The following is a 12945-nucleotide window of genomic DNA, read 5'->3' as shown; positions in this document are numbered from 1 at the left end:
ATCTGCCCCCCTACACACTGCACCACACAGCCCCCCCTTACACACAAATATACAGCCCCCCCTTACACACAAATATACAGCCCCCCCTTACACACAAATATACAGCCCCCCCTTACACACAAATATACACCCCCCCCTTACACACAAATATACAGCCCCCCCTTACACACAAATATACAGCCCCCCCTTACACACAAATATACAGCCCCCCCCTTACACACAAATATACAGCCCCCCCTTACACACAAATATACAGCCCCCCCTTACACACAAATATACAGCCCCCCCTTACACACAAATATACAGCCCCCCTTACACACAAATATACAGCCCCCCCTTACACACAAATATACAGCCCCCCCTTACACACAAATATACAGCCCCCCCTTACACACAAATATACAGCCCCCCCTTACACACAAATATACAGCCCCCCTTACACACAAATATACAGCCCCCCCTTACACACAAATATACAGCCCCCCCTTACACACAAATATACAGCCCCCCCTTACACACAAATATACAGCCCCCCCTTACACACAAATATACAGCCCCCCCTTACACACAAATATACAGCCCCCCCTTACACACAAATATACAGCCCCCCCCTTACACACAAATATACAGCCCCCCCTTACACACAAATATACAGCCCCCCCTTACACACAAATATACAGCCCCCCTTACACACAAATATACAGCCCCCCCTTACACACAAATATACAGCCCCCCCTTACACACAAATATACAGCCCCCCCTTACACACAAATATACAGCCCCCCCTTACACACAAATATACAGCCCCCCCCTTACACACAAATATACAGCCCCCCCCCTTACACACAAATATACAGCCCCCCCCTTACACACAAATATACAGCCCCCCCCTTACACACAAATATACAGCCCCCCTCTTACACACACAGCCTCCCTCTTACATACACAGCCCCCCTCTTACATACACAGCCCCCCTCTTACATACACAGCCCCCTTACATACACAGCCCCCCCTTACATACACAGCCCCCCTTATATACACAGCCCCCCCTTACATACACACACCCCCTTACACACAAATATACAGCCCCCTTTTACACACACACAGCCCCCCTCTTACATACACAGCCTCCCCCTTACACACACAGCCCCCCTCTTACACACACAGCCCCCCTCTTACACACACAGCCCCCCTTACTTACACAGTCCCCCCTTATATACACAGCCCCCCCCCTTATATACACAGCCCCCCTTACATACACAGCCCCCTTACATACACAGACCCCCTCTTACATACACAGCCCCCCTCTTACACACACAGCCCCCCCCTTACATACACAGCCCCCCTTACATACACAACCCCCCTCTTACATACACAGCCCCCCTCTTACATACACAGCCCCCTTACATACACAGCCCCCTTACACGCACACAGCCCTCCCCTTACACACACACACACAGCCCCCCTTACACATACATAGCCCCCCTCTTACATACACAGCCCCCCTTACACACACACAGCCCCCCCTTACACACAGCCCCCAATACACACATAGCCCCCAATACACTCACTGCCCCCCATACACACAGCACCCCTCACACAAAAACACACTGCGCAACTCACACACAAACACACTGCTCCCAATACACACACTGCTCCCAATATACAAATTGCTACCCCATACATACACTGCACTCCTCTCACAAACGCACTACCCTTCCATACACATACTGCGACCCTCACACACACTGCACCCCTCAAACACATACACACTACAACCCCTATCCCGGCAGACCTGGGTAAGTTATCAAACGTTTTTTTAAACGGTTTGACTACTTACTCTGGGAGGGCGCCACAGCAACTCCTGGCACCAAAACCACTACAGAGAGCTGTGGTGGTTATTGTGCCTGGATTGTTTCTTAAAATAATCTGCCAGTGCCCCTCCCGAGATTAGCTTCTGGATCCGCCACTGTAAAAAGTACGACACTGGGGTCACCTAGATGACGTGGCCACTTTTAGAGTGGATGTGAGGTTTTGCAAATTCAAACTATATTGAAGCGGGAAGCATCCAGAGTTGTGTGGGAAGTTTTAAGATGCTGCTGAGTGGTGCATTCAGACCGCTGACCTGAGGAGGGGATGGGTTCGACTGTGTCGAAGAGGTATTTATCATGACACTTTAACTATACCTATGGGCTCGTTCCCATTTTCCTCCAACAGAATCTCATCAGAGCCAATGGTTTCATAAGAGGCGGCCTGTAAAAGGAATCTAATGTCAGGGGAAAAAGTTGCCATTCAGATTTGACTCTATCTGGTCAGATCTTCTATGCATCACGTCTGCTCTCTCTTGTAGCAAGCCAGGCACCCACATGTTTTTTTTAGTTCCAGTGGATTATCTTGCAAATCTCTAGTTTTTGCTGAATCTATAGTAGTGGTAGAACAAAACTCCTATCACCCTGAGCCGTGCCCTGAGTAGATCTGATGAGGTTTCTAGTTCACTAGTCACTGTTGTGTGAGTATTTATTGTTACCCAATCCAAGTACAAAGACACATACTTATATTGTAAATGTCCAAATGTTTAATAAACTATTTCTAATAACCACCCAACCGCCATATAATGTTTTAACCAGCAGCATCTTAAAAACAAAATGTGATGTGAAGCAGGAGATAACAGGGTGGCCAAGCGTTCTAATACTCATGGTCAGATTAACATAGAGGGATTGATAGCTTGCTTCTTCTCCTATCCTGACTTTTCTTCGCCTCTCAAACTCCCTCAATCTTTGAACAAAATTCCGTAATTAGGCCCATCATAATCTCAAGCACCAGACCCATAAAGCCCTTAATTTAGCACTGATGTTATCTGCACAAGAAATAATTCAGAAATATGTAGAGGGCATACTGAAAAGTTACAGACAGAAGGGTAATGGAGGCAGCTGCTAATATATGTAGCTGTACTGCCCTCTGTTGGCATCTTGCTTGCACATAGCCAATTATTATAACAAAAAACCTATACAACACGGGACATTTTAATGATAATGATACTATAATGTCACTGCATGTAAATGACTTAAAGCATCGTTTTATAATGACACTGCAATCCCATGCCATAATGGCACATGGTGCATCCGTTATACTCTGAAGCTGCGGAGCCTGGAGGTACTGTAACTTCACCGCTCTCCTTTAGGCTGTGTCTAGGTGAGAATAATGTGACTTAAAAGTCCAGAACACCATGAGCCCCGGATTAAAGGTAACAATAAAACAAATAACAGAGTTTGAAAATAAGTTTTGCATTAACATTGAGGCCACCCATTAGGACTTGTGGAAAAGAGATTTCACCTACAGAAGAGAAAAAAGTTTTTTTTACAGTAATAACTATAAAGATGTGAAATTATCTGCCTAAATAGGTTGTTTTCAAATACATTGTAGAGCTTTTTTTGTTTCCTTTTTAAATAGAATATCTACAGGTATAATATACAAAATGTGTGGCAACAGCTAATTAATTTATAGCTAAATCTGACTATGTTTTAACAAATATGTCATTGTTTTATTACTCCTGTTACATGGAACTCAAAAAAGTTTAATTATAGTTTGATACATAAATACTGATCTGATAAACTGGTAGAGCTGGTTTTATAACTTGAATCATATTACTTTGCAAGTTTACAATATAATGCCACATACATGTGTATTTGAGAGTACATTATATCTTTAAAAAGACATAATTTGCGCATAGTAGAGCAAAAAAAAAAAAACCCAAACATAAAACAAAAGAGAGTGTAACAAAAAACCAAACCAGAACAAAACAAAAGTGTAAGCTAGAGCTTTTTGCGTGTAAAATTCCAAAATTAGATTAATTCCTACATCGTTTACATTTATTTCACTTACATCCTAATAAAACTATATTTACACTCTTTTAACGTAGTGTTATTAATATCTATTTGCCCTAAAATAACTTTGTCGAACTCGATGAAAAAATTACATTTATAAACTAAAATAAAAGTAATTCTTAACTTGCTCACATACAAGGTACATGCACAGATTGTTCAGACACATTTTATCGCAGAATACATTTATCCACATTAATATATAGGACATATAAATATTTTAATTCATATAGTATACAAGTGCCTTCCAATATGGGTGACAAAATTGTATAAAGGTACAGGACAGGTTATTAGAGTGAAAAGGTGTTTGGCTGCATTCCGTCAGCCTCTGATGTAATGATGTTGAAGTTCCAGTTCTGCATTAACCATAGAAGTCCATCCTTAGATGGCATGTTTACTGCCTCCCGGCCAGCAGTGTCTTTGGTACCAATCCATCCAGCTGTTTCCTATGATCCTGTTTGACTGCACAAATTGCATGCGAGTGCAGTAGATTCCATTGCTAAATTGTCCAGGTCTTACATGTATAATTTACAAAATTGGGACAATTTATAGGATGCATATCAAAAGACCACAATAAGCATAGCACACTGTTGTGGTTATACTGCCCTGGAGCCACCAATGTAAGTTACCAAATCAGTAGACTTACCTCTGCTCCCTCGCCGGCACCTCCAAGCAGCGGCCTCCCAAACATGGGCTGCAAGTTCCAAACTGATACGCGTCACGTCTTCCAGGCAACGCAAGACTTGCATGCTCGGAGTATGTCACAGGACAGCCTTATTGGCGTAGCTAAAGTCACGGTACTCTCTCCTCCACATTAAAGGGCATTACGGAGGCATTTCAGGTGAAGTGTGGCCTCTGCTAGGTGCCATATTTAAACAGAGAACAGCTGTGCTATCATCGCTTAGTTGTTCTGTCCTGTTTTCAGTGATATCTGACCTTTGGTTCGTCTCATTTCTCTTGAACCTTGCAGCCTGGATTCCTGACCTTTGGACTGTCTTGGCTTCGCCCTTTCTGGATTGTTTGCCTTGGACTTTATTTCCGTTTTACCTCAGTGAACAGCGGTGGAACTACCACTGGTGCAGCCGGTGCGACTGACCAGGCCCATCAGGTGGCCCATGCACTTAGGGCCACCCAATGGGTATTTATAAACAAGGGCTGGGTCAGTGTGTGTAGAGGTGTGTGTCTGAGTGTGAGTATGCATCAGTGTGCGTGGGTCTGCATCTCTGTGTGTTTGTCAATGTGTCAGTGTGTGTATCTGTGTGTGTCTCAATGTGTGTCAAAATGCCAGCACTAGATGCAAACACACCCTTGCAATCGAATGTAAACATTAAATACAAACACATGACCTCATTCAAACACCAACACTACACATTACAAAGAAGACACACCTGTATTGAAATGCCACAATTATATACAAACACCCCTTCATTCAAACACACAAAAGTACACCTGCATTTAAAAGCTAACACTACATTCAAACACACCCCTGCATTTAAAGGCAGACATTACATAGAAGTACACCACATATGTATATCTGTCAGTGTGTGGGCATCTGTGTGTTTGTCAGTGTGTGTCTGTGTGTGCATCTGTATGTCTGTCAGTCAGGGACATTTTAGCCGCGAGGCAAACAAGGCATTTGCCTTGGGTGGCATTTTTCAGGGGGCGGCAAAAAATGCCGCCCCCAAATGCCCAGGGCAAATGCCTTGTTAGCCTTGCAGCTAACAGACATGCCAGACTGGCTGATGGGCGGCTGGCGAGGGAGCACTTCCTCTGAGCTGTCTGCTCAGCTCCCTCGCACGCCGCAGAATGAGGCTGGGCGCGAGGGAGCTGAGCAGAGTGCTCAGGAGAAGTGCTCCCTCGCCAGTGCCGCCCGCCCTGCAGATAGCCCGCCAGTGCCGCCCGCCCAGCAGATAGCCCGCCAGTGCCGCCCGCCAAGCAGCCACTGGACCACCAGGGAGAAAGAGACCCCCCCAGCATTCCCAAAGGTAAGGAGGCTGGGGGGGGAGGTTAAATAAAAAAAATAATATATGTGTTAATGTTAGTGTGTGTGTGTGTGTGTGTGTGTGTGTCTGACTGTATGTGTGTCTGTTAGTGTGTGTGTGTGTGTGTCTGACTGTGTGTGCGCGTTTGCCTGTTAGTGTGAGTGTGTGTGTCTGTTAGTGTGTGTGTGTGTCTGTTAGTGTGTGTCTGTTAGTGTGTGTGTCTGACTGTGTGTGTGTGTCTGTTAGTGTGTGTGTCTGACTGTGTGTGTGTGTGTGTCTGTTAGTGTGTGTGTGTGTGTCTGACTGTGTGTGTGTGTGTGTCTGTTAGTGTGTGTGTATGTGTCTGACTGTGTGTGTGTTTGCCTGTTAGTGTGAGTGTGTGTCTGCTAGTGAGTGTGTGTGTGCCTGTTAGTGTGTGTGTCTCTGACTGTGTGTGTGTTTGCCTGTTAGTGTGTGTGTCTGCTAGTGAGTGAGTGTGTGTCTGTTAGTGTGTGTGTGTGTGTGTGTCTGTTAGTGAGTGTGTGTTTCTGTTAAACAATTAAAATAATTCACACCCACTTAGAAAAATATACAGAGTAAAAAGGATATACCACCTATTGCAGATATAGATATGGTGGTTACATCTGTAAAACAAATGAGACATACATAGTGTTTTCCATATAGGTAAAAACAAACAATTGTATCATATGAGGATTGAACTCACAAGGATGGAGCCTCTTAGGCTCTATGTACTTCGCTCTCGGGTGCCTATTCAGGCTTTCGATAATTTTCAGTTGAAGACCCAGACTCCACAAATTCAAGAGTAAATAAGGGTTTATTAATTGATAAAATATTATATTAAAATATTAATAATATAGGACAAAAATAGGCAGATATATGTATAAAATACAGCGTGGTATGGTACTGCAATAATGGCCAAAATTAAAAGCAGCAAAGCACCACAGCATATACACAAAATAACAATACCGCCAAATGAAAGTCCCAGTAAAAAGTCCAATAGGTGGTATATCCTTTTTACTCTGTATATTTTTCTAAGTGGGTGTGAATTATTTTAATTGTTTCACTTTACCTTTAGGTGTTAAGGGATTACACCTTTCTGTCACACTTACTTTTATTGTCTATTTTAAGTTGGAAGCGCCTACACAACTATACACCTTGTGTATATTTTGTGTGTTTCTGTTAGCTAGTGTATGCGTTTCTGTCAGTGAATGTGTGTGTGTGTATTTAGAAGGCGGGAAGGGTTGGGTGGGTGGGGGTGGCGCGGGGGGGAGGGGAGCGCCTGAGTTTTGTCCTGCCGAGGGCAGCACAAAACCAGGATACACCACTGCTGTCAGGGTGTGGGTATCTGTATGTCTGTCAGTGTGTTTGTCTGTGTTCATGTGTGTATCTGTATGTCTGTCAGTATGTGAGTATCTGTAAACTTCTGTTAGCTTGTGTGTGTGTATCTGTATGTCTGTCAGTGTGTGTTTCTATGTGTGTTATTGTATGTCTGTAAGTGTGTGTCAGTGTGTGCATCTACAGGTTATACTCGAAAAATTAGAATATCGTGCAAAAGTTCATTTATTTCAGTAATACAACGTAAAAGGGGAAGCTAATATATGAGATAGACGCATTACATGCAAAGCAAGATAGTTCAAGCCGTGATTTGTCAAAAGTGCGATGATTATGGCTTACAGCTCATGAAAACTCCAAATCCACAATCTCAGTAAATTAGAATATTGTGAAAAGGTGCAATATTCTAGGCTAACAGTGTCCCACTCTAATCAGCTAAGTAAGCCATAACATCTGCAAAGAGTTTCTGAGCCTTTAAATTGTCTCTCAGTCTGATTCAGTAGGAATCACAATCATGGGGAAGATATAACAGTTGTGCAGAAAACCATCATTGACACCCTCCATAAGGAGGGAAAGCCTCAAAAGGTAATTGCGAAGGAAGTTGGATGTTCCCAAAGTGCTGTATCAAAGCACATTAATAGAAAGTTATGTGGAAGAAAAAGGTGCACAAGCAGCAGGGATGACCGCAGTCTGGAGAGGATAGTCAGGAGAAGGCCATTCAAATGTGTTGGGGACTTTCACAAGGAGTGGACTGAGGCTGGAGTCAGTGCATCAAGAGCCACCACACACAGACGGATTCTGGACATGGGCTTCAGATGTCGTATTCCTCTTGTCAAGCCGCTCCTGAACAACAAACAACGTCAGAAGCGTCTTACCTGGGCTAAAGAAAAACAGACCTGGTCTGTTGCTCAGTGGTCCAAAGTCCTCTTTTCTGATGAGAGCAACTTTTGCATCTCATTTGGAAACCAAGGACCCAGAGTCTGGAGGAAGAATGGAGAGGCACACACTGCAAGATTCTTGAAGTCCAGTGTGAAGTTTCCACAGTCTGTGTTGATTTGGGGAGCCATGTCATCTGCTGGTGTTGGTCCACTGTGCTTCATTAAGTCCAGTGTAAATGCAGCCGTCTACCAGGAGATTTTTGGAGCACTTCATGCTTCCTTCCGCAGACGAACTTTATGGGGATGCTGACTTCATTTTCCAGCAGGACTTGGTACCTGCCCACACTGCCAAAAGCACCCAAGCCTGTTTCAATGACCGTGGGATTACTGTGCTTGATTGGCCAGCAAACTCGCCTGACCTGAACCCCATAGAGAATCTATGGGGCATTGCCAAGAGAAAGATGAGAGACATGAGACCGAACAATGCAGAAGAGCTGAAGGCCGCTATTGAAGCATCCTGGTCTTCCATAACACCTCAGCAGTGCCACAGGCTGATAGCTCCCATGCCACGCCACATTGAGGCAGTAATGGCTGCAAAAAGGGCCCAAACCAAGTACTGAGTCCATATGCATGCTTATACTTTTCAGAGGTCCGATATTGTTCTATGTACACTCCTTGTTTTATTGATTGCATGTAATATTCGAATTTACTGAGATTGTGGATTTGGGGTTTTCATGAGCTGTAAGCCATAATCATCGCACTTATGACAAATCACGGCTTGAACTATCTTGCTTTGCATGTAATGCGTCTATCTCATATATTAGTTTCCCCTTTTACGTTGCATTACTGAAATAAATGAACTTTTGCACAATATTCTAATTTTTCGAGTATCACCTGTATATGTCTGTCTGTGTGCATATCTGTATGTCTGTCAATCTGTGCGGATCTGTATGTATGTCAGTGTGTGTGTGTATTTGTATTTTTATATGCAATTGTAGACCTATTTTAATTTTGGCCCCTACCTACTGCCAAGTTGTGCAGGTCTGCTCTATACAAAAACATAATTACATTCAAATACACAAACACTGCTCACATGTATAACCCTGCAAGGATGGCAGATGGTAGATCCCCAGCTGGCATAGTGTCTTGGGAGTTGTCAACAGATGGGGAGCTACCTTTTGGCCACCCTTGCGCTAAAGGTGGGCCCCATAAAATTTCTTTAACCAGGGCTCTCACTACATTAGTTCCGCTACTGTCAGTAAGTAGTTCTGGGTTTCAGTAAAAAGAAAAACCTGACAGACTTCTTCCATGGGGTCTGCCGGGTGGCGTTTCCTGCTCTCCTGTATTGAGAGCCAGAATCTCGTGCTCTCCTGTAAGGATACATATCATTGTGCTTCGCCACTCACCACACCATGCCCACTTCATGACGCCATTGACACAAAATCACACCACTCTTGGTTTGGAGGAGTGGCTTTCAAGGAAGCACCCCAGGCCTATGAATACTTTGTCCTTTAGTACTTGCCTCCTGGCTTATTGATCTCTGCTTGACTTGACCATACTGATGTCTGCATTCCTCACTATTGGCTTGGTTTTTCAATTCTGTGTACCTCTATTATCCCTGACATTTGGCTTGTAGCTGGACCTTGCTTATTGTCTGCACTTTATACATTAAGCCTGGCCCCTCTAATGTCCTTGTCCTGTGTGAGTATTCTGCATGCTGTGTGGCGACTTGTCCTGACATCTCCTAAGCTAAGCCCTACTTTGAGAGCTAGTCGCTCTCAGCCAATGAGGTAAATCTTGCCCTTCTTTAAACCATTTTAAAGGGAAACTATAGTGCCAGGAAAACAGTTGTTTTCCTGGCACTATAGAACCCTATTGATACCGGAGAAACTGACGGAAGCCAAGCACAGAGAGATGGACACAGGTTTCTTCAGGAAGGAAGAGATTCTTTATTGGATCACCGATCGGGACTCAGAGGGACTAGCGTCACCAAAATACAGCAAAGTCTGAGTACTGAATACATAGAGTACATTCCTTATATAGCACTGTAGCTCCTCCCACAATTAACTACACCCACACATACCCTTAACCTATTTAATGAATAGAGTCTAAACTCATCCATCCGGTCTAACCACGTGGCTCATCTGATACAAAGGAGAGGGACGCGTAATTCCAGTTCTTACATTCCTGCACCTGGTCAGTACAGTGATGACAGTATCTTAGCTACGTGTTATTAACTAACTGATACTACAAACACATATACATACATATGCCTTGTGGCAATCTTAGCCTGCTAAACTTGTATTTTACTGGAATTACATCACATTCCCCCCTTTGATGCCTCTGATATTTCACAATTACTTGAGGCATCACTTAACCTTGGTTTGCATATACCTCAGGTTACCATGAACCAGACCAGACTTATCTTATGATGTGAATCTTCAACATTCATCTTCTTGCATTGGTTCTCCCTGATCTAGAGCCTTATACTTATATATCGCCATTATCTGTGCAGCAGCCTTCCTCTCTGCTATACTTCCTATCAGGCTTTGCACAGACCTAACTACTAAGGGTATAAGACACGGTAGGAGTAGACACAACAGTAAAATCAGTAGGACTCCACCTACCACTGCCTTAAGCCCTCCAAACCACTCATACCAGCTACCAAACCAACTACTTGGATTGTACCCTTTCCATACCTGAGTAGGCACATGCGCTAGTTTAACCATATGGCTAGTAAGCTCAGCTATTGCTTGCCCTTCGTCATCTATTTGAAGACAGCAATTTCTCAGGTTAAACTTCCCACATACACCTCCCTCTACTGCCAAAAGGTAATCCAAGGCTAATCTATTTTGGTAGACTGCTGTCCTCATCCTGGTATTATGCTTCGCTAGAAGATTGAGCGCTTGTGATGTCTCATTTGTGATAATCTCAACCACCGCCTGTAATCTTATAATACGGTTGAGCATATAAATAGGGGTTCTATAACCAAAGGTACCATCCTCAGCCCACGTGGCTGGCCCATAGTAATCTATAATACGCTGGGGAGGCCATTCATCATCTTCCCAGGCGCCTATCTCTATGGGTCCCCTTTTCTTCCTATGATTCACATCATACACTTTAACACCTAAAGTCTCACCTGTTTCAATCGGTAACAAGAAGAAGGATGGTTTGAGCATACCCAACACACATGCCCCTTCCCAGTCCTGTGGCAGCTCCGAATAGGCTTTCTTACCACAGATCCAGTACAAATTTGCTGGGGCTCTCCAAGTAGATGTGATGGATAGATCAAACCACACATCCTTTAAATTGGCATATCTAGCAAACGGGTTAGATGGTTCTGAGACATTTGAAGCCGACCACCAAGTTGTATTCTTTGTATCATCATCATAAGCTTTTTGCCCTAGACAAGTTAATTCTCCTACAGAAGTATTATACATTATTCCTTTCCTTGCTATGCAAACATAACCTATGATGGAGGTCTTTAATCTCCACTCAGATTTACCTCTAACACTCATATGATAATCGGCTTGTGTAGATATTAATTGGTCAACTGCCTCAGAACCGGACATTACCTCCTTTGCTTCCCAAGGCCATTGGTCTCCCATGTTAGTACCTCCACACACATAGCAGTTGGTAACATTAAGACTACCGGCAATACTTTCAGCTAAATCGATGAACAGGTTTTTAGCATTATGGGGGATCTTATTATCTATACTCATCTCTTCGTAAAAGGAATGGTATACTTGATGAGTCTGGGAGGATACCGTATCAGTCTCTATTCCTATAAACAATAATGTCCCAGGATCTAAACCCGTCCCGTATATTTGAAACCCAAATAAATTTCCATACTTATCTAAGAACTTGTCGGGGTTATTAATGAGTATATGGACTGGGTTGCATTCCATAGACTTACAATAAGGGCTAGTCGGCAACTTAGTCACTATCATGTCTTTGTCTACTGTCTGTCCCCAAGTTGCCCACCCCACACAAGACCAATATGGGCAAAAGTTATAATCTCTATTTGGGCATCTAGGACTTACATATTTATTTTTGCTACTGGGACAAATATATTTATCGTTAGACCCATACGTCCTCTCCCATCTAAGATCCCCACATACATTCCACGGCTTTCTACCACTCGATATCGCTTTACACGCATCAAATAGCAGAACACCCGAAGAATGTACGGATTCTAACACCGTTTTATTAATTAGGGTCCCCTGAGGATCTCCATTCCTGAGAGTCAACCAGATTGTACGAGGCTGATACTCCGGACTGAAGCACTTAGGTTCTCCTACTCTTAAATGGCACACACTATAATCTATATTTAAGTATCTACATCTCGATACATCTCCTTTACATTCGTATTGTGAATGCCAAATTAGGGTTTGGGAAATATGGTTACCTGTTCTCGTAGTCTTAATGCATACCTCACAGCTAGGAGTGTCGGTACCTCTACCTTCCTGAATATAAAAACACATATAAATAAACACTATCAAAAGCACATCTTTCGCCGTCATCCTCAGTCTTCGTCCGTGCGATGGCGCCTCAGCTTCCAGGATGTGAGGGGCTGCAGGGAATGGAGTTCTGCTCATCTTCACAGGTGTCCCTTCGAGACTTTCCTGGCTTATACACTATGTGATGGTAAGCGGACAGGCTTTATTATGGCCTTCTCACTCACACCTGTAACAATAAAATTTGTAATCCACAATAATTCCTCGTTACTCCGACTGAGTAGTGCGTTTTAACCGGATCTTGCAGGGATTCTCTGGATCTGCTGTAACTTGCCAAGAATCGACTGCTGCTGGTTTAACCCTGGAGTGATGTATCCACGGAGTCACTTCTGCTACTTTTATCGCTGTAGGGGTA

The 12945-nt window shown here is 43.6% G+C and overlaps 1 protein-coding gene across 1 annotated transcript in view; it reads right to left on the bottom strand.

Annotated features, from left to right (window-relative positions):
* The window catches only part of RUSC1 (RUN and SH3 domain containing 1), a 308029-nt gene that overhangs the window by 194671 nt on the left and 100413 nt on the right, over window positions 1-12945 (bottom strand). The gene's annotated exons all lie outside the window — the stretch shown is intronic.

Source organism: Pelobates fuscus, chromosome 13 (assembly GCF_036172605.1).
Source record: "Pelobates fuscus isolate aPelFus1 chromosome 13, aPelFus1.pri, whole genome shotgun sequence".
In the NCBI taxonomy this organism is placed as follows: domain Eukaryota; kingdom Metazoa; phylum Chordata; class Amphibia; order Anura; family Pelobatidae; genus Pelobates; species Pelobates fuscus.
Note: the sequence above shows the minus strand (reverse complement) of the source record. Positions and strands in the feature narration are given on the sequence as shown.